This window comes from Oncorhynchus mykiss, chromosome 6 (assembly GCF_013265735.2).
Source record: "Oncorhynchus mykiss isolate Arlee chromosome 6, USDA_OmykA_1.1, whole genome shotgun sequence".
Lineage (NCBI taxonomy): Eukaryota > Metazoa > Chordata > Actinopteri > Salmoniformes > Salmonidae > Oncorhynchus > Oncorhynchus mykiss.
In genome coordinates, this window is record NC_048570.1 from 36861553 (window position 1) to 36884670 (window position 23118).

A 23118-nucleotide genomic window follows, 5' to 3' on the forward strand; every position below is an offset into this window, starting at 1 on the left:
AGAAACGGATGGAGGAAGACACTTCTCTACTCCCACCTCATTCTATAATCTCAGTATAGTTGGCTTCGCTGTAGGAGGTCAGGCACCCAAACAGCTGACTGTCACTAGCTCACACACACTGTCACAAACACACATACACACACACACACACTCTGTCACAAACACACACACACACACACACACACTGTCACAGTAAACAACAGGTGTGTCGCACTCATTAGCTGTGGAAAAACACAGTGAAAGACATGGCGCTGGATGTGTAAAAGTGGTGTGTGTGTGTGTGTGTGTGTGTGTGTGTGTGTGTGTGTGTGTGTGTGTGTGTGTGTGTGTGTGTGTGTGTGCGCAAGTGTGTGGCATGCATGTGTGTGTGTGAGAGGCCCTTATTAATAGTGGGGTCTGTATGGGCCTCAGAAGGCCCTGATTGGTTGGCAGTGAGATGAAAGAGAATGGCCCCTGTCTGTTAGCACCTCATTCACAACACACACACACACACACACACACACACACACACACACACACACACACACACACACACACACACACACACACACACACACACACACACACACACACACACACAGCCCCATAAATGAGGAGTCCAGTTTGCTGTTTACCTTACTCTCTGGCCTAAATCCCTTCCTCCAGGTATATATCAGACAGCAGATAAAACAGTTACAGCCTCTGCCACAGGGCCAGGAGCTGAGTGGGTGTCCATAAAGCCAGGGGCCACCAGACACATAATATTATACACACACACTCACACATGCACACACACACAGCCTGGAGCTCTGTGCGGGCAGGGCTTTACTACGGACAGACAGGGGTAATGAGTTTGCGTTTAATGAGGGTTGGGTTCTGCTTGTGTTCTCTTAAGGGTGTCACGCAGGCAGGCAGAGAGAGAGAGAGCTGCACCCCACTGACTTACTGGAGCCTTTCCATATGTCTGCTGTAACTCTGACACACCATATGGTTCCCTCCACCCCGCTCCACTCCGAACCTCGAGCTTCCACTACTTCTCCTTCCCTCTTTGATTTTCATTCCTTGCATCCATCCAAACCGCCCTAAACCTCTATAAAACTAGTCCCATGTTTCTTTCATTAATTCTCACCTTTCACTCTCACACACTTCTCACTCTCACATTTGGACCTCATTTGAATCAATCTCTAACCCGTTGTCTTAAGTCACTCCTACGCGACACTTGTCCCTATACCTCGGTGCGTGTGATTTAAGGCAATGTCTCTAACCTATAAGCACATAGTCATAGTTTCTTCTCTCAGTGGAGTGTAGTCATGGATGCCAAAGGAAGCCAGGCTTCAATCCCCCAAAATGTATCAAGAAAAAAATGAAAAAAATATCTCTGTGTTTATAATTTTCCTTCAATTCGCAAGAGGCTGAATGTACTGTATCTCACCAAAGAAAGCATCCGAGCGAGTGAAAGAGCGCCCCTCTATCTCTGTATGTGTAGCAAATCTATCTGATGCTGTCTGGTCAAAAATAGTATAAAATTGTTGCTGCCCGTAGCATTGAATGCAAGAGAAGCCAGCAAGCATTTGGCCTCTCTTGATAAAAAAGTGTAAAATAAAAGTCAATCAGCATTGAGATAAACTGAGTGAGCTCAACTGTGAATGGTCCTGGCCTACCCAAAAAAAGTATCAAGGGAAGCCAGTTTGATTTGGCTTCACACCAATCACATCACATCAAAAGACAAACGTCATTGATATAAAAACTTGAATTGTTGCATCTCATTGTGTTGATGTCCTCCAGTGGCTAGTGGCTAGCTAGCTTAAATCAGCCGTTTCCTAAATAACCCATGGATAGAGACAGGGATTTGAACTTGTGGTTATTCTTAATTCTCCGTACTAGCTAATGATTATAACGGCCATTCTGATCCAACCATAAATGTATACACTGTGCCCGTGGCCTGAGAGGATGGAAGTTTAAAATGTAGCTAGATGTAGTAGGCTAATGTTAACTAGCTGACTCATTGTTGCCAGTGAAAGGAAGTTAGGCTAGTGAGCAATCATTTTTGCCAGGTAGCCTAGGACAACAAAAACTTTTAGTGTGTACTGTATGACAGAGTCATAGACCGTTTTGGCAAAATGTCTTCTCTCTGACTTCATAACTCTAATAGGATTCCATGGGGTCAGCTTCAAAACTTTGTGATGTGTAGTTCACTCAATGGTGGTTTTGAAGTTTAATCCCAGCTAGCACATTTGGTTCCTTGGAAGTTGTGGGAACGTAATTTTGGTTTCACATTGGTTCTGGGAACGACGCCATACTTTTCCTGACCGATCAAACTGAACGTTTTTTAAACTTTCTGAGAACAGAAGTGAAAATTCCACCTATTAAGTACATTTCCACCTAGTAAAGTACATTTGTTGGTTGCAGGCATTTACTGAGAACAATTTATTATAGTTCCCTGAAAGTTTTCCTGCAAGGTTTTATTAACACTCTGAGAACAGAAATGATGAGGTTATTTAGAACTTCTTAAGGATCGGGGTCCGCTAGCGGGAAAACTCCCAGTGAAACTGGAGGGCGTGTAATTCAAATAAATATTATGGATTTTAAATATTTTGGTACATATAAGTGTCTTACATTGGCTGAAATGTCTTACAATGGCGCCATTGATTGAATCCACTCGTTCAACTTGCAGAGAAAGGAATATTATCCTACATTATTTTAACATTTCTACAAACTTCAAAGTGTTTTCTTTCCAATGGTACCAATTATATGCATATCCTGGCTTCAGGGCCTGAGCTACAGGCAGTTTATTTTGGGCACGTCATTCAGGCCGAAATTGAGAAAAAAGGGGCCTAGCCCTAAGAAATTAAAAGGTTTTTTAATAACTTCCTTAAAACTTTCACTGAACATTTCAATAGACTTTTAATAACACTGCTAACTGATTTTGGGTTAACATTTTAGAACTCCAAGCACAGATAGGACACACAGAAATGATTGTCCTTAAGCAGTAATCATGAAAACATTTATTTTGAGAGTCAACCAATAATCTTCTGTTCTCTATCCATGGAATTAGTCCACTGCACCACCAGGATGGAGCTAGCATGTACATTTTTGTCTATCCAAACAGACCCTTTTTCAAAGGGAAGAAGCACTCATTAAGATCAGGTGTGGCCAATTAGTGGGCTCGGCTAACCGACCTCAACACACTTAACAAGATAGAAGATAGAGAGAGTTTTGTTGATGCCGAGAATGGAATGTATATGTTTTAAATGACATTCTTAGAATGTTCTCTGAACAGTTTGAGAACATGACTTTAAATAGAACCATGAGGAAACTTTGGACTGAAATTCCCACACAAGAACATTGTTTCTCAACATTCTAGGAACAATTTCAGAACATTCCTAGAACATTATCAAAATTGAAATGAAATGTAATAATTTTTTTACTCTAAGGAAACGTTCTGTTAATTAATGTAATGAAATACCAAGAATATAATGTTTTTTTTGTTGTCAAGTCCCTTAAATGTGCCGAGAATATTCGAAAGCCATGCAACTAACCTGCACCATTCTCAGAAAGATGTGAGAAGGTTGTATGTAAAATAACCATAGGACAACCACTCTCTCACCAAGCTCTAAGAAACATATGGTTCTCAAAACGTTATGTGCTAGCTGGGCTCCCTCTGCTGAGACACACACACATTTTTTTTTTAAATTGAACCTTTATTTAATTAGGCAAGTCACATACTCTACGAAACCTCAGCAGCCCATCGAAACTCCTCCGCTATGGAGCAGACCATGGGAAACTCTGTCAGTGGGACACAATGTGGTAACATGACTATGCGGAGATGTGTGATTACACATAGCAGTCATTTTTGTGGTGAAGTATATCATCCCACTGTCATCCTGTCAGTCACATCCTCTGGTGAAATGTGTAAGTCATCTCGGTCTTACTGAAAAGTACACAAAATAAAGAGGTCCATTTTCCATGGTGAGAGAACATGTTATCAGAATACGAAGAGAGACTTCACTCTGGCCTAGAAGGAAAGTAGTTCTAACACCCTCTGTCAGCACTGCTGCAATGACTGTATCCATCCACCCTGCCTGGTCTCTCTCTCTTCCCCCACAACCGTTCCTGTGTCTCTCATCAAACTCTCCCTGTCTTTCATATACTGTAGAACCATCTGCCTCTCATTCGGACAAACCCGTTTCTATGAGAGCTATCTCATTAGTTCAGTAAGTGATTGGCTATTGGGGAAGACTGTGTGTGTGTGTGTGTGTGTGTGTGTGTGTGTGTGTGTGTGTGTGTGTGTGTGTGTGTGTGTGTGTGTGTGTGTGTGTGTGTGTGTGTGTGTGTGTGTGTGTGTGTGTGTGTGTGTGTGTGTATGTGTGTGTGTGTTCCTAAGGCTTGAGTATTGATGCAGCAGCAGTGTGTAATAGATGGTGTATAGCGGCAGGCGGTGGCTGTGTTTCCTTGTAATCCCAGCTAGGCCCCTGTAGAGAGAGATCTCCCAGCCTGTCAATTATGGATGTGTGTCTGGCTATGATCAATGAGCTAGGGGACAGGACGAATGCCAGCCTCTGCCACCGATACAGCTCTGAACAATGAGAATCACACACACACAGGCCCGCTCGTGTACACACACACACACACACACACACACACACACACACACACACACACACACACACACACACACACACACACACACACACACACACACACACATACACACACACAGCCCCATAAATGAGGAGTCCAGTTTGCTGTTTGCTGAGGGCCTGTAATTTATCATCAGACAGAGACAAAAGCCCAGTGAGACAACGACAAGAGCCAAGACCCACACTGCTGTCTGTTGTGTGTCAGCAAATCAGCAAACACAGGATAGAGAGACACAGAGAAGAGGGTGGGAGTGAGGGATGGTGGAGAGGAGGGGATATAGAGGGAGGGAGGGAGGGAGGGAGGGAGGGAGGGAGGGAGGGAGGGAGGGAGGGAGGGAGGGAGGGAGGGAGGGTGGAGAGGAGGGGATATAGAGGGAGGGAGGGAGGGTGGAGAGGAGGGGATATAGAGGGAGGGAGGGAGGGAGGGAGGGAGGGAGGGAGGGAGGGAGGGAGGGAGGGAGGGAGGGAGGGAGGGAGGGAGGGAGGGAGGGAGGCTTGTCCTTGTTTTCATCCTCCCTCTATCGGCTGCTCCTGGTTCACTTCCTCCTCCTTCCCCTTTCCTCTAACTCATCCTTATCACTTACTCTCTTCTGGTTATCACACCCACCTCCCTCCTGTTTCCTCCTCCTCTCCCTCCATTCTCATCTCACATCCTCTCACCGGATCTCTCTGCCTTGTCATCTCCTCTTTGACTACTTTAGGCTCTAGGGGCCCTTCACCAATAATCTCTCCTCCCACAATGATATTGTGATTTTATTCATCTCTTATTCAACCTTCACTTTAGACTTGAGAAGTCTCTGTTGTTTGTGTGCAGGAAACACAGGCCATGAAACAGGATGGCAAATCACTACTTCAACACACCAAATAGCCTGTTGTTTTAAACCTGCTACACATACACCCACACACAGTACATATACACATACACACACACTCCCCCCACGTTCTCCCTACATGGCTGTGTGTGTGCATGTGTATATGTGTGCATGGCGTGTGAGCCAGTCCTCACGCTGCCCTGAGAGATTACATTTCAAACGGATCAAAAATACACCAGACAGTCCTGCTAGGATAATCAATCAACACACTAGCACACGAGAGAGGGGGGGAGAGGGAGAGAAGAGAAGAGAGAGGGAGAGAGAGGTAAGTAGGAAGAGCAAAAGAGAAGGAGGGAGAGAGAGCATGAAAAAAGTAGTGCATAGACAAGGAGATGGCGAGAGGTAAGGGAGGGGAGAAGAATAAAATACATATATTCAGTTGGGGAGTGTGGCCCACGTCTATGTCTGCGTCGGGGAATTGGAGTCATAAATCAAGGAAGGCTGTCAGGGAGAGGAACATATGGAGGGGGAGGGGGGGAGGTAGTGAGAGGGGCACCGCCTCAGCCTCAGCCAACCCGACAAACGTCCTGCCGGCGCAAGGAAGGCAATTTCCCTGAATGTCAGCTGTGTCGGGCGGAGGGAGCAGGGTGGAGCAGATAAGGCAGTGTGAGCGTGTCTGTCCTCGACCTCAGGATGCACGGCACAGCCCCCAAATCTCATTACGCTGACATGATAGAATTTGCTCACTGTGTAACCTCATTATTCTCACTCTTAGATAAGACCTGTAATTGGCCAGTGGTGTATAGGGAAATGTGTATGTGTGTTTGAGCATTTACTTTTAAATGTGTGGGTGTATTGGTTTGTGTATGTTTGTGAATCTCTGGATGTGTAAGTGCAGTCATATCCACTGACTTAAAGCCTATTAGCCTACAAGTAAACAGTAGAGTTTCAACCCAGCTAACAACAAACGTGTGTGTCTCAGCAGAGGGAGCCCAGCTAGCACATAACGTTTTGAGAACCATATGTTTCTTAGAGCTTGGTGAGAGAGTGGTTGTCCTATGGTTATTTTACATACAACCTTCCCACAACTTATGAGAACGTTCCCTTTAAAAGTCTCATTAGGTCTTTAACTAACGTTTTCATTGGAATGTTCCAGTGATGTGCAAATAGATCTTACCCAGAACATGATTACCATGTTCTCGGAACTTAAGAGGGTTAGGAGAATATTCAATCAACATCCCAGCAAACATACTCAGAACATGGTTGCCATGTTGTATTTCAATCAATCAATCAATCAAATTTATTTTATATAGCCCTTCGTACATCAGCTGATATCTCAAAGTGCTGTACAGAAACCCAGCCTAAAACCCCAAACAGCAAGCAATGCAGGTGAAGAAGCACGGTGGCTAGGAAAAACTCCCTAGAAAGGCCAAAACCTAGGAAGAAACCTAGAGAGGAACCAGGCTATGTGGGGTGGCCAGTCCTCTTCTGGCTGTGCCGGGTGGAGATTATAACAAAACATGGTCAAGATGTTCAAATGTTCATAAATGACCAGCATGGTCGAATAATAATAAGGCAGAATAGTTGAAACTGGAGCAGCAGCACAGTCAGGTGGACTGGGGACAGCAAAGAGTCATCATGTCAGGTATTCCTGGGGCATGGTCCTAGGGCTCAGGTCCTCCGAGAGAGAGAAAGAAAGAGAGAATTAGAGAGAGCATATGTGGGATGGCCAGTCCTCTTCTGGCTGTGCCGGGTGGAGATTATAACAGAACATGGCCAAGATGTTCAAATGTTCATAAATGATCAGCATGGTTGAATAATAATAAGGCAGAACAGTTGAAACTGGAGCAGCAGCACAGCCAGGTGGACTGGGGACAGCAAGGAGTCATCATGTCAGGTAGTCCTGGGGCATGGTCCTAGGGCTCAGGTCCTCCGAGAGAGAGAAAGAGAGAAGGAGAGAATTAGAGAACGCACACTTAGATTCACACAGGACACCGAATAGGACAGGAGAAGTACTCCAGATATAACAAACTGACCCTAGCCCCCCGACACATAAACTACTGCAGCATAAATACTGGAGGCTGAGACAGGAGGGGTCAGGAGACACTGTGGCCCACTCCGAGGACACCCCCAGACAGGGCCAAACAGGAAGGATATAACCCCACCCACTTTGCCAAAGCACAGCCCCCACACCACTAGAGGGATATCTTCAACCACCAACATACCATCCTGAGACAAGGCTGAGTATAGCCCACAAAGACCTCCGCCACGGCACAACTTAAGGGGGGGGGGGGGCGCCAACCCAGACAGGATGACCACATCAGTGACTCAACCCACTCAGGTGACGCACCCCCTCCAGGGACGGCATGAGAGAGCCCCAGTAAAGCCAGTGACTCAGCCCCTGTAATAGGGTTAGAGGCAGAGAATCCCAGTGGAAAGAGGGGAACCGGCCAGGCAGAGACAGCAAGGGTGGTTCGTTGCTCCAGAGCCTTTCCGTTCACCCTCCCACTCCTGGGCCAGACTACACTCAATCATATGACCCACTGAAGAGATGAGTCTTCAGTAGAGACTTAAAGGTTGAGACCGAGTTTGCGTCTCTGACATGGGTAGGCAGACCGTTCCATAAAAATGGAGCTCTATAGGAGAAAGCCCTGCCTCCAGCTGTTTGCTTAAAAATTCTAGGGACAATTAGGAGGCCTGCGTCTTGTGACCGTAGCGTACGTGTAGGTATGTACGGCAGGACCAAATCACAGAGATAGATAGGAGCAAGCCCATGTAATGCTTTGTAGGTTAGCAGTAAAACCTTGAAATCAGCCCTTGCTTTGACAGGAAGCCAGTGTAGAGAGGCTAGCACTGGAGTAATATGATCAAATTTTTTGGTTCTAGTCAGGATTCTAGCAGCCGTATTTAGCACTAACTGAAGTTTATTTAGTGCTTTATCCGGGTAGCCGGAGAGTAGAGCATTGCAGTAGTCTAACCTGGAAGTGACAAAAGCATGGATTAATTTTTCTGCATCATTTTTGGACAGAAAGTTCCTGATTTTTGCAATGTTACGTAGATGGAAAAAAGCTGTCCTTGAAATGGTCTTGATATGTTCTTCAAAAGAGAGATCAGGGTCCAGAGTAACGCCGAGGTCCTTCACAGTTTTATTTGAGACGACTGTACAACCATTAAGATTAATTGTCAGATTCAACAGAAGATCTCTTTGTTTCTTGGGACCTAGAACAAGCATCTCTGTTTTGTCCGAGTTTAAAAGTAGAAAGTTTGCAGCCATCCACTTCCTTATGTCTGAAACACATTCTTCTAGCAAGGGCAATTTTGGGGCTTCACCATGTTTAATTGAAATGTACAGCTGTGTGTCATCCGCATAGCAGTGAAAGTTAACATTATGTTTTCGAATAACATCCCCAAGAGGTAAAATATATAGTGAAAACAATAGTGGTCCTAAAACGGAACCTTGAGGAACACCGAAATTTACAGTTGATTTGTCAGAGGACAGACCATTCACAGAGACAAACTGATATCTTTCCGACAGATAAGATCTAAACCAGGCCAGAACTTGTCCGTGTAGACCAATTTGGGTTTCCAATCTCTCCAAAAGAATGTGGTGATCGATGGTATCAAAAGCAGCACTAAGGTCTAGGAGCACGAGGACAGATGCAGAGCCTCGGTCCGATGCCATTAAAATGTCATTTACCACCTTCACAAGTGCCGTCTCAGTGCTATGATGGGGTCTAAAACCAGACTGAAGCATTTCGTATACATTGTTTGTCTTCAGGAAGGCAGTGAGTTGTTGCGCAACAGCCTTTTCTAAAATTTTTGAGAGGAATGGAAGATTCGATATAGGCCGATAGTTTTTTATATTTTCTGGGTCAAGGTTTGGCTTTTTCAAGAGAGGCTTTATTACTGCCACTTTTAGTGAGTTTGGTACACATCCGGTGGATAGAGAGCCGTTTATTATGTTCAACATAGGAGGGCCAAGCACAGGAAGCAGCTCTTTCAGTAGTTTAGTTGGAATAGGGTCCAGTATGCAGCTTGAAGGTTTAGAGGCCATGATTATTTTCATCATTGTGTCAAGAGATATAGTACTAAAACACTTGAGTGTCTCTCTTGATCCTAGGTCCTGGCAGAGTTGTGCAGACTCAGGACAACTGAGCTTTGAAGGAATACGCAGATTTAAGGAAGAGTCCGTAATTTGCTTTCTAATAATCATAATCTTTTCCTCAAAGAAGTTCATGAATTTATCACTGCTAAAGTGAAAGTCATCCTCTCTTGGGGAATGCTGCTTTTTAGTTAGCTTTGCGACAGTATCAAAAAGGAATTTCGGATTGTTCTTATTTTCCTCAATTAAGTTAGAAAAATAGGATGATCGAGCAGCAGTAAGGGCTCTTCGGTACTGCACAGTACTGTCTTTCCAAGCTAGTCGGAAGACTTCCAGTTTGGTGTGTCGCCATTTCCGTTCCAATTTTCTGGAAGCTTGCTTCAGAGCTCGGGTATTTTCTGTGTACCAGGGAGCTAGTTTCTTATGAGAAATGTTTTTAGTTTTTAGGGGTGCAACTGCATCTAGGGTATTGCGCAAGGTTAAGTTGAGTTCCTCAGTTAGGTGGTTAACTGATTTTTGTCCTCTGGCGTCCTTGGGTAGACAGAGGGAATCTGGAAGGACATCAAGGAATCTTTGTGTTGTCTGTGAATTTATAGCACGACTTTTGATGATCCTTGGTTGGGGTCTGAGCAGATTATTTGTTGCAATTGCAAACGTAATAAAATGGTGGTCCGATAGTCCAGGATTATGAGGAAAAACATTAAGATCCACAACATTTATTCCATGGGACAAAACTAGGTCCAGCGTATGACTGTGACAGTGAGTGGGTCCAGAGACATGTTGGACAAAACCCACTGAGTCGATGATGGCTCCGAAAGCCTTTTGGAGTGGGTCTGTGGACTTTTCCATGTGAATATTAAAGTCACCAAAGATTAGAATATTATCCGCTATGACTACAAGGTCCGATAGGAATTCAGGGAACTCAGTGAGGAACGCTGTATATGGCCCAGGAGGCCTGTAAACAGTAGCTATAAAAAGTGATTGAGTAGGCTGCATAGATTTCATGACTAGAAGCTCAAAAGACGAAAACGTCATTTTTTTTTTTGTAAATTGAAATTTGCTATCGTAAATGTTAGCAACACCTCCGCCTTTGCGGGATGCACGGGGGATATGGTCACTAGTGTAGCCAGGAGGTGAGGCCTCATTTAACACAGTAAATTCATCAGGCTTAAGCCATGTTTCAGTCAGGCCAATCACATCAAGATTATGATCAGTGATTAGTTCATTGACTATAATTGCCTTTGAAGTAAGGGATCTAACATTAAGTAGCCCTATTTTGAGATGTGAGGTATCATGATCTCTTTCAATAATGACAGGAATGGAGGTGGTCTTTATCCTAGTGAGATTGCTAAAGCGAACACCGCCATGTTTAGTTTTGCCCAACCTAGGTCGAGGCACAGACACGGTCTCAATGGTGATAGCTGAGCTGACTACACTGACTGTGCTAGTGGCAGACTCCACTATGCTGGCAGGCTGGCTAACAGCCTGCTGCCTGGCCTGCACCCTATTTCATTGTGGAGCTAGAGGAGTTAGAGCCCTGTCTATGTTGGTAGATAAAATGAGAGCACCCCTCCAGCTAGGATGGAGTCCGTCACTCCTCAGCAGGTCAGGCTTGGTCCTGTTTGTGGGTGAGTCCCAGAAAGAGGGCCAATTATCTACAAATTCTATCTTTTGGGAGGGGCAGAAAACAGTTTTCAACCAGCGATTGAGTTGTGAGACTCTGCTGTAGAGCTCATCACTCCCCCTAACTGGGAGGGGGCCAGAGACAATTACTCGATGCCGACACATCTTTCTAGCTGATTTACACGCAGAAGCTATGTTGCGCTTGGTGATCTCTGACTGTTTCATCCTAACATCGTTGGTGCCGACGTGGATAACAATATCTCTATACTCTCTACACTCGCCAGTTTTAGCTTTAGCCAGCACCATCTTCAGATTAGCCTTAACGTCGGTAGCCCTGCCCCCCGGTAAACAGTGTATGATCGCTGGATGATTCTCAAGTCTAATACTGCGGGTAATGGAGTCGCCAATGACTAGAGTTTTCAATTTGTCAGAGCTAATGGTGGGAAGCTTCGGCGTCTCAGACCCCGTAACGGGAGGAGTAGAGACCAGAGAAGACTCGGCCTCTGACTCCGACCCGCTGCTTAATGGGGAAAACCGGTTGAAAGTTTCTGTCGGCTGAATGAGCGACACCGGTTGAGCGTTCCTACAGCATTTCCTTCCAGAAACCGTGAGAAAGTTGTCCGGCTGCGGGGACTGTGCCAGGGGATTTATACTACTATCTGTACTTACTGGTGGCACAGACGCTGTTTCATCCTTTCCTACACTGAAATTACCCTTGCCTAGCGATTGCGTCTGAAGCTGGGCTTGTAGCACAGCTATCCTCGCCGTAAGGCGAGTACAGCGACTGCAATTAGAAGGCATCATGTTAATGTTACTACTTAGCTTCGGCTGTTGGAGGTCCTGACGAACCGTGTCCAGATAAAGCGTCCGGAGTGAAAAAGTTGAGTAGGAAAAAACAAAAATATAAACGGTAATTAAAAAGTAAAAACCGTAAATTTGTCAGGTAGCAAAACAGGTTGGCAACAAAACGCACAGCAACTCAAAAACAAGTCTGCAAGTCGTGACCGGAAATGACGTCAACAAAATTTAAGTTCCGTTTGACATTAAGGGAATGTTCTCCTAACTTTAACACTAAAACTTGCTTAAAAGGTTCTCAGAAGGTTTTTGCTAACATAGATAGAATGTTTCCCTAACTAACGGAAAACCGGACACTAGAATATTAGGGGAACATTACGGGTAACATTACAAAAACTTTCTCTCCCTCTAGAATTGTTAGCTGGGCGGTTTCAAGTTTTATTAGTCATATATATGTACGGGATATGGTTACTTGCAGGTTCCTTCTTGACAATGCAACAACAATAAGAAATAATAAAAGATAAGAATACGAACATAGAGTAAATGGCTCAGTAGAATAGAATAAACATTTTAGCATAAGTGTAATTGTCACGTTCTGACCTTAGTTCTTTTGTTATGTCTTTGTTTTAGTATGGTCAGGATGTGAGTTGGGTGGGTTGTCTATGTTCCTTTTTCTATGATTTGGGATTTCTATGTTTGGCCTGGTATGGTTCTCAATCAGAGGCAGCTGTCATTCGTTGTCCCTGATTGAGAACCATACTTAGGTAGCCGGGTTTCACTTTTGAGTTGTGGGTGATTATATCTTCCGTGTCAGTGTTTGTTCCACACGGAACTGTTTCGTTGTCGTTTATTGTTTTGTTCAGTGTTCATTATTCTTATTAAACAATATGGACACTTACCACGCTGCGCATTGGTCCTCCGATCCATCCTACTACTTCGTCAGAAGAGGACAATTGAGGACAATTATTACAGAATCACCCACCACCAAAGGACCAACCAGCGTGGTAACGGGCAGCAGCAGCGATCTCCAGACTCCTGGACATGGGAGAAGATCCTGGATGGCAAGGGACCCTGGGTACAGCCGGGAGAGTATCGCCGCCCCAAGGCAGAGCTGGAGGCAGCGAAAGCCGAGAGGCGGTGGTATGAGGAGGCAGCACGGCAGCGCGGTTGGAAGCCCGAGAGGCAGCCCCAAAAATGTATTGGGGAGGGGGGGGGCACATGGGGAGTGTGGCTAAGTCAGGTAGGAGACCTGAGCCAACTCCCCGTGCTTACTGCTAGCAGCGCCTCGTATCGGCCGGGCTAGAGTGGGCATCAAGCCAGGTGCAATGAAGCCTGCTCAGCGCATCTGGTCTCCAGTGCGTCTCCTCGGGCTCCTCGGGTACATGGCACCAGCCCTACGCATGGTGTCCCCGGTTCGCCAGCACAGCCCAATGCGGGCTATTCCATCTCGCTGCACTGGCCTGGCAAGGGGAGCATCCAGCCAGGTAGGGTTGGGCAGGCTCGGTGCTCGAGATCTCCAGTGCGCCTTCACGGTCCGGTCTATCCTGTGCCACCTCTACGCACCAGCCCTCCGGTGGCAGCCCCCCTCACCAGGCTGTCTCTCCATCTCCTCCCTACAGGTGCTCCCGTCTGTCCTGAGCTGCCAGAGTCTCCCGTCTGTCCTGAGCTGCCAGAGTCTCCCGTCTGTCCTGAGCTGCCAGAGTCTCCCGTCTGTCCTGAGCTGCCAGAGTCTCCCGTCTGTCCTGAGCTGCCAGAGTCTCCCGTCTGTCCTGAGCTGCCAGAGTCTCCCGTCTGTCCTGAGCTGCCAGAGTCTCCCGTCTGTCCTGAGCTGCCAGAGTCTCCCGTCTGTCCTGAGCTGCCAGAGTCTCCCGTCTGTCCTGAGCTGCCAGAGTCTCCCGTCTGTCCTGAGCTGCCAGAGTCTCCCGTCTGTCCTGAGCTGCCAGAGTCGCCCGTCTGTCCTGAGCTGCCAGAGTCGCCCGTCAGCCAGGAGCTGCCAGAGCCGTCCGTTAGTCAGTAGCTGCCAGAGCCGTCTGTCAGTCAGTAGCTGCCAGAGCCGTCTGTCAGTCAAGAGCTGCCAGAGCCGTCCGTCAGCCAGGGTGTTTTGGGAAGGGAGAAATTGGGGGGCAAGTGTGTAAATTGGGCAGTATTTGGGCAGTATTTAGGTATTATGTAAGAGTTAACTAGACCTCTGTAATCAATTTAGTGTTAACTGGGGATGTGTCCCAAATGGCAACCTATTCCCTATATAGTGCATAACTTTTGACCAGAGCCTGGCCAGAGCCAGACCACACCTTATCCCTTATAAAGTGCACTATATAGGGAATAGGTTGCCATTTGAGACCCAGCCTCGGTTATCCCTAAATAACAGCCCCCTCTCCTCTGTAGCTGTGTGGTCGACTCAGCCTGAGCCCTCAGAGTACAAAATGGCTGTTGTCAGGTGGGTGTGACACATTTGTGGCTAGACGAAGTCTATAAAAACACTATTTAAAACCAAACTCATTAACATTATCCCAACTTACATTTTCCATGACACAGTTATTCTAAGAGGCTTGTGCACACAGAGAAGTGTAGTTTAAACCTCCCCTGACCCCAAAACCACAAAAGATGATTTGAGGAAAAGTGCTAACGTCTGAGACAAGTTACCGTTCTCTGCAATTTGTACAGCTGTAAACGGAGGTTAGAAATATATCATTGTGATAATAATAACAGCAATGCGGTTTACCGTGTAGTAATTGAATAGTGGGTGTGTGTATGTGCGTGCGTGTGCATTGTGAGATCTACACAGCGGTGTGTGTTGCGTGTGCGTGCTCTCACCACAGACCACCCACACCACATCTCCCTGGACCTCTCTCTCTCTCTCTCTCTCTCTCATTCTCTCACTCTCATTCTTTCCCTCCCTCCCTCCCTCCCCTCCCTCCCCTCCCCTCCCTCCCTCCCTCCCTCCCTCCCTCCCTCCCTCCCTCCCTCCCTCCCTCCCTCCCTCCCTCCCTCTCCCCATCCAATTCCACACAGTCGTTCCCGCTTCCCTGGTGTCTGACAGACAGACAGCCACCGTGCCATGCCAGGAGCCCATGGAAAGCTATCTTTATTAGCCTGTGGGTAGAGAGAGAGAGGAGGGAAATGGACATGGTGATTTATGTTGGCCATAATGGTGATGGAGGATAATTCACTGGGTCTGTTTCATGTTGAATCAGCTCTACCACCCAGTTAGTCAGACTGAGTGTGACTTCTGTTGCTTGGCTCCATCACATGTTATTTTTTCTGTTTAATAGGACTATACAGTATATTACATTAACTTCACCCCAAATCACCAAAGAGCACACTTTCTGTTAAACATAAGCCAACCATGGCAGTGCCTCCTACAGTTTCCTAGTTTGCATGCCTAAAGGCACACTACTCCCTATCTAGTGCACTAGTTTTGACCAGGGCAGATCAGTAACCCCATTCTAAAGGTCTCAGCCTCCTTCTCCTCTCTCTCCTTCAGCCTCTCTATCAGAGTCAGCTGATTCTCTGTCGCACGAATGCACACACACACACACACACTAACCCACAGTCTATTGTATTGTGGTAGACCAATGGGGAGTGTAGGAGTGAGTGGGCCTGGATTCCTGTGCAGGGAAGGGGCCAGACCAGGCAAACAGACAGACAGACAGAGGTAAGGGAGAGAGAGGAGAGAGAGAGAGAGAGAGAGAGAGAGAGAGAGAGAGAGAGAGGAGATGACACCAGGACATAGCAGAGCTGTCTGTCACATCAGACTGAATGACATTATACTGGCCTGCTGTGGTCCTGGGGGGACACTCAGAACGAGAGAGGGAGAGTTGGAGGGAGGGATGGAAGAAAGGAGCAGGAGAGAGTGGGAGAGAAAGAGAAATAGGGATGACAACAGGCTCGGGATTAGTTACAGCCTGTAGGAGGAACAAAGAGGACATGAGTGGAAGAATGTCAGGAAGAGAAAGAGAGAGGGAGCGAGCAAAGCTAGTGTATTTTAATGTGTGTGCTTTGTGTGTGTGCGTGCGTGGGTGGGTGCGTGTGTGAGTGTCATATTCCTGCTCTTTGTTCCAGTGTGGGCATGCAGCAGGTTGGCGTGTCATGAATGCCTGTCCTGCTGTGCAGTGGGCCCAGAGTGTGAAGTCAACCCCTCAAAACCCCCATTAGTGTCAGCAGCACAGAGACATGAGGGGCCATGAGGGAGCAGAGCAGGGAGCAGGCCCACCCCAGTACCGGGCAGGAAGGCCTGTCGACCTGCTGGGGTCAGACCTCCTGTGTGTGTGTGTGTGTGTGTGTGTGTGTGTGTGTGTGTGCGTGCGTGCGTGTGCATGTTCCCCGTCAGGCATCAGCCCTCTCCTCCTCCTCTCCTCCCTCCCTTTCAAGTGTGACAGTGATTAATGATCATCAGCTGTCAGGTACATTACTCACTGGGTTTCTCACCAGCCCTCCCTCTCTCCTTCTCTCTCTGTTTCCTCTCTCTCTCTTCCTCTATCTCCTTTTCTCATTTCTTTCTCTCTCTCTTTTTCTCGATTCCCCCCCTTCTCTCTACTTTTCTTTCTCTCCCACCCTATCGCCTTCTCTTCCCTTCTCTTCCCCTCTCTCTCCTTCTCTGTCTCCCTTTCTATCTAGTGGTGAGAGAGAACGGAGTGATGCCGAGGGCTAATGAGAAGCTAGCCTTACCAGCAGAGACACCACAGACCCAAAAAGAAAGAGAGAGAGGGAGGGAGTAAAGAGAGATTGAGAAAGGAGAGATGAGGAGAGACAGAGGAGGTGGGGAAACAACAACATGTCTCTCCCACAGGAGTGGGAATAGAAAGGCCTTTCACTGCCTACTGAGATCTGAAAAGAATAATACCACTAATGAAAGGCATGAATATTTTCCACCATATGTGTGTGTTGGTTGTGTGTTTGGTGTGTGTGTTTGGTGTGTGTGTTTGGTGTGTGTGTGTGTGTGTGTGTGTGTGTGTGTGTGCGTGTGCGTGTGCGTGTGTGTGCGGCTCACGTGCATGCTCGTCTGTGTGTGCGTGTGTGTGTGTGAGTGGGAGCCACAAATGTGCCATTCGAGGGCGTTTGCCTGTGAGAAAGCCCAGATGCCCAGTGTCAGGCATGACTCTCTCTTTCCTCCCACTCTCCCCCCTGTGCGATGATGGATGATGGCGAATGAAAAGTTTCCTCTCCTGGACTGTAGCAGCCGTCAGAGGACAGCCATCTGCTTTCCATTGGCCAGGCCTGATGGGAGAGGGCCTGATGGGGCCTGGACTGGTGTCTGCTGTGCTTGGGTATGCTGAATGTCCTGGGGTGTGCTGGGGTGTGCTGGATATGCTGGGGTGTGCTGGATATGCTGGGGTTTGCTGAATGTCCTGGGGTGTGCTGAATGTCCAAGGGTGTGCTGAATGTCCAAGGGTGTGCTGAATAGACTGGGGTGTGCTGGATAGACTGGGGTGTGGTTGGTGTGCTGGATAAGCTGGGGTGTGCTGGATGTGCTGAGGTGTGCTGGATAGGCTAGGTTGTGCTGGTTAGACTGGGGTGTGCTGGGTGTGCTGGATAGACTAGGGTGTGCTGGATAGACTGGGGTGTGCTGGATAGGCTGGGGTGTGCTGGGTGTGCTGGATAGACTGGGGTGTGCTGGGTGTGCTGGATAGACTGGGGTGTGCTGGATATGCTGGGCTGTGATGGATAGACTGGGGTGTGCTGGGTGTGCTGGATAGACTGGGGTGTCCTGGGGTGTGCTGGATAGACTGAGGTGTGCTGGATAGACTGGGGTGTGCTGGATAGGATGGGTGTGCTGGATAGGCTGGGGTGTGCTGGATAGGCTGGGGTGTGCTGAATGTGCTGGGGGTGTGCTGGAGAGGCTGAGGTGTGCTGGATGTGTCGGGGTGTGCTGCACAGTAAAATTACTCCAATGGAGTCAAATTCAATAAGATTTTTGGGTTTATATGGTCCCACCCCCCATTTTGAGTTAAAACTACTCTGGTCATGGTGTACATTTGTTGGGGAGTTAAAATGACACTACATGGAGTAAACATCTAACTCTCAGAAGCTAGGTTTCCATCCAATTTGCGACAGATTTTCATGTAAATATTCAAAAATCTGCATAAAACAATATGCGCATTTTCCCACCTGTCATGTTCTGACCTTAGTTCCTTTGTTTTGTCTTTTGTTTTAGTATGGTCAGGGCGTGAGTTGGGTGGGTTGTCTATGTTAGTTTTTCTATGATTTTCTATTTCTGTGTTTGGCCTGATATGGTTCTCAATCAGAGGCAGCGGTCAATCGTTGTCCCTGATTGAGAACCATATTTAGGTAGCCTGTTTTCCTTTGTGTTTTGTGGGTGGTTGTTTTCAGTCTTTGTGTGTTTGCACCAGACAGAACTGTTTTGGTTGTTTCTTTGTTGTTCAGTTTTGAGTATTGTTACAAACCATGAACACTTACCATGCTGCACCTTGGTTCTCACCTTCTTCCACCGACGACAGCCGTTACATCACCAGAGATATAGTATGTTTCCATCAAATTGACTTATTGCAGATAAAAGGCTGTGCGTGACCATGTAGTGCACTTTTATGGATAAATTCCCAATACCAAATGAAAAATACAAGTTAAATGGGTTTCCATCTCATTATCAACCCTACTGATGGTTTTGTCACAAAAACAGTTGCGTTATTTAGCTAATGTGCCCACTCTGGTGTTGGCACATATGTTCCACCCAAAAGCTGGCAGATACAGTGCGGGTAGACTACCTACATTGTGAGATTATTATGGATAAGAGCAATTAAAATGTTTATTTGTCAAACGACAGCCAAGCATCGATCATCATGTATCCAGAATAAGACCCTCGATATTTATTGGAAAGGAGCATCAAGTTCCTTCCCTTGCACGTTCACCAACCTGTGAAGTTCATCATCATTGATTTAATCTGTAGCCTAATAAACGGCATGCTTTCCCAAGTTGTACTCCAAGTTTACTCCGATATGGTCATTATATCCATATTTGCGCATAAAGACGCTTCCACCGCCATTTCTCGCACAATTAATTTTACAGACACAAAAAGACACCACCATGTCGAATGAACAAATTGCCTTCAGTGTATATAAAATTGGACTGGCATTTCCTGTTTCCATCAGACCGGTTGTGACTTTTTCATGCGTTAGGTAATTAATCCGCATGAAATGGATGGATTGAAACCTGGTTTGAGATTTGATTCAAATTAACTCCAAATGCCGTTTTACTGTTGTCCGTGTCATTTTTAATCAACTCTCTGTCACGACTTCTGCCGAAGTTGGTGCCTCTCCTTGTTCGGACGGCATTCGGCGGTCGTCGTCACCGGCTTTCTAGCAGCCACCGATCTACGTTTCTTTTTCCATTTGTTTTGTCTTGATTGTACACACCTGGTTCCCATTACGTTATAATTGATTCCCTATTTAACCCTCTAGTTCCATCATGGTTTTGTGCGTGTTTGTTCTTTGGTTAGTGTTCAAGTCTTCTGTGAGCTGGTGTGTTTTCCCTGCGTGGATATTTTGTTGTTTCTTTTCGAGTAAAGTACGTATTTTACTCAGTTCTGTGCCTTGCACCTTGCTCCGTCCTAACCGCTGCACATTGACACTTGACACTCTCTTGTCATTTTACACTTATCTGTGTTGTTTTCAATTAACAATCAACTCCGTCAGAGAAAATAGTTCTGCCGGTTTACTTGTTTTGAGTTATTAGGATGTAAAGTTTTTGTTGCATATTTCTTAATGTGTCATATTACGGTGGCTTTAATTACTTTTTTTACTGACTCAAGAGTCACACACTCAGAAATGCGTACTAAACTCTCCCTCGCCCTCCATTTGGCAAATCTGATCAGAACTCTATCCTCCTGATTTCTGCTTACAAGCAAAAACTCAAACACGAAGTACCAGTGACACGCTCAATACGGTAATTGTCAGAGCACATATAGAATAATGAGACAGATATTTCACAGGACGAATAAATGTGAATCATTCGCTTGGCGTTTCCACTGACTACCAAATATGGTAGTGAGAAGAAGCCCACTGGCCGGCAATGGGAGAAGATGGAACGAGATGGATTTTAGCTGACATTCTGCACATTTTCTCATCGATGAAACATTTGGTCTTAATAAAGTTTTCTGTTCCCAAAACTAGAATATGTTATGAACAGAGTGGACTAAGTTTTGTAGACTTTACCCTTTGCAAATCAGTCACCGGCTTCACTAATAAGTGCACCGATGATGTTGTCCCCACAGTGACCGTACTTACATATCCCAACCAGAAGCCATGGATTACAGGCAACATCCACACACACTGAGCCATCCATAATTTAGCCCAAACAACTACCTCGCCGCCTACTGTATTTATTTATTTTGCTCCTTTGCACCCCATTATTTCTATCTCTACTTTGCACATTCTTCCACTGCAAATCTACCATTCCAGTGTTTAACTTGCTATATTGTATTTACTTCGCCACCATGGCCTTTTTTGCCTTTACCTCCCTTATCTCACCTCATTTGCTCAGATTGTATATAGACTTATTTTTCTACATTATTATTCTACTATATTATTGACTGTATGTTTGTTTTACTCCATGTGTAACTCTGTCGTTGTATGCGTCGAACTGCTTTGCTTTATCTTGGCCAGGTCGCAATTGTAAATGAGAACTTGTTCTCAACTTGCCTACCTGGTTAAATAAAGGTGAAATAAATGTGCGCATTGCTGCATTTATAATGTGAAGAAATAGCCTTTACAATTCATCAACATTTCAAGCTAAACGTTCTGATCTGTTGCAATAGCCTCATTTGCGTAAAAATGTTTTTTTGATGCTAGTGGTTGTATTCATTTGGGATCTATCCCACAACTGTCCCAGACTATGTTTGGAATATTTAGTTCTCGCAGAGAATATAATAGGTAAACTTTTGTACTATGGGGGATATTAGATTGATATAGGCTAGTGCTTTTGCTGTTCGTTAGGCCTGCTCATCTTGTTGGCTGACGAAAAGTACATTTGGACATTTCTTCCAATATCTTCAACATGCGCCTCGGAATTGGACAAGGACGCGCGCAGTTGCGTCCCGGATGTGTCTGTTTTCACTTGTAGCCTGTGAGAAAGATCTGATCATGTGACGGAGAGCCATTTGAGTGAGAGGTGCTTAGGAGCATGCAGCACACGGGAGAAGGGAATTGTAGTTATTATATTCAGTCCAAGGGCACATAGGCCACTGGCCTGCAAAAGGCATGGATTTTTTTTAGGGGGCATTACGGCCATACAAAGGGAATACCACCGGAAAATTCAAGGCATTATCAAATGCTTGTCAAATTGTGAATGAGAGACTGATGCGATGTGTACAGCCTGCACAAAAAAACTAAGCAGAGCTCAATCCTTCCATGCTACTTTTTTCAAATCATTATTAGAGTCGCATCATGTAGCCTTTGAATATATTAAAAATCAAATATACAGTCAACATTTTTATCACAATTAAAGTTAAATAAATAACACAAAATTAAGCATATAGGAGTACCTGATTCGTTGTTAACCGCTCAACAAAGAATAGTCCCATGTTTGCACTCCCTCAAATCGTTTGGAGAAAATGTCCTTTCTATTTTATTCTGCTTTGTTCAATTGTATTCTTCATACTATAAAATAATACCACAGAATTCTAAGCAAATCTTGTCTGCTAAATGAACTAGTGTAGCCCACAGCCATATGGTATAGCCAGATCAGGACCTAACAAAAGGACAACTCAGACTATGCTATTCTGTTCTTCTGAAATAAACTACATTTTCTTCTTGTCATGTTTCTTAAGACCTCTCTAAAATAAATAATGGATTTATTGTAAAGGTTTAGACTATACTACATAGATCTATTAGACTTTTTAAAATGTGTATATTCCAAAGTTCTGCATCAGTGGTTTGTAGGCTGTGTGGAAGCCAGAAGATGCTAAATGTGTTTATGTTGATTAACAACCTTGAGACCGACAGTTATTTGCTTGGCAATCACCGGCTGACAAAATTTCGCCACTTCCCCAGCCCCAGCCCCAACAGATCCACAGATGATGCAACCTGTATTGCACTGCCCTTTCCCACCTGGACAAGAGGAACACCTATGTGAGAATGCTCTTCATTGACTACAGCTCAGCGTTTAATACCATATTACCTCCAACTCATCACTAAGCTAAGGACCCTGGGACTGAACACCTTCCTCTGCAACTGGATCCTGGACTTCCTGATGGGCCTCCCCCAGGTGGTGAAGGTAGGCAACAACACATCCCTCAACACAAGACCCTCAGGGATACATGCTTAGTCCCCTGCTATATTCCCTGTTCACCCACGACTGAATGGCATCGCATGACTCCAACACAATCATTACGTTTTCCGACGACATGCTGGTGGTAGGCCTGATCACCGATGACAATGTGACAGCCTATAGAGAGGGGGTCAGAGACCTGGCAGGGTGGTGCCAGGAAAACAACCTCTCTCTCAATGTTAGCAAGACAATGGAGCTGATCGTGGACTGCGGGGAACGGAGGGCCGAGCACGCCCCCATTCACATCAACAGGGCTGTAGTAGAGCGGGTCGACGGCTTCAAGTTCCTCGGTGTCTACGTCACTAAGGATCTATCATGGTCCACGCACACCAACAAAGTCGTGAAGAGGGCAGGACAACGCCTCTTCCCCCTCAGGAGGCTGAAAATATTTGGCATGTGCCCACAGATCCTCAAAAGGATACAACTGCACCATTTAGAGCATCTTGACAGGCTACATGACCGCTTGATATGGCAACTGCTTGGCATCCGAACGCAAGGTGTTAGAGGAAGGCCCTAAAAATTGTCAAAGACTCCAGCCACCCAAGTCATAGACTGTTCTCTCTGCTACCGCATGGCAAGTGGTACCGATGCACCAAGTCTGGAACAAACAGGACCCTAACCCCAAGCCATAAGACTGCTAAATAGTTAGTAGTTAAATAGTTAACCAAATAGCTACCCAGACTATCTTCATTGACCATTTTTGCACAAACGTTTTTGACTCATCACATATGCTGTTGCTACTGTTTATTATCGGTCACTTTTTTCAAAGTTACTGAGAGCACCTTCCTAATATTGAATTTTACCCCCTTTTGCCCTCAGAACAGCCTCAATTTGTCGGGGCATGGACTCGACAAGGTATCGAAAGCATTCCATAGGAATACTGGCC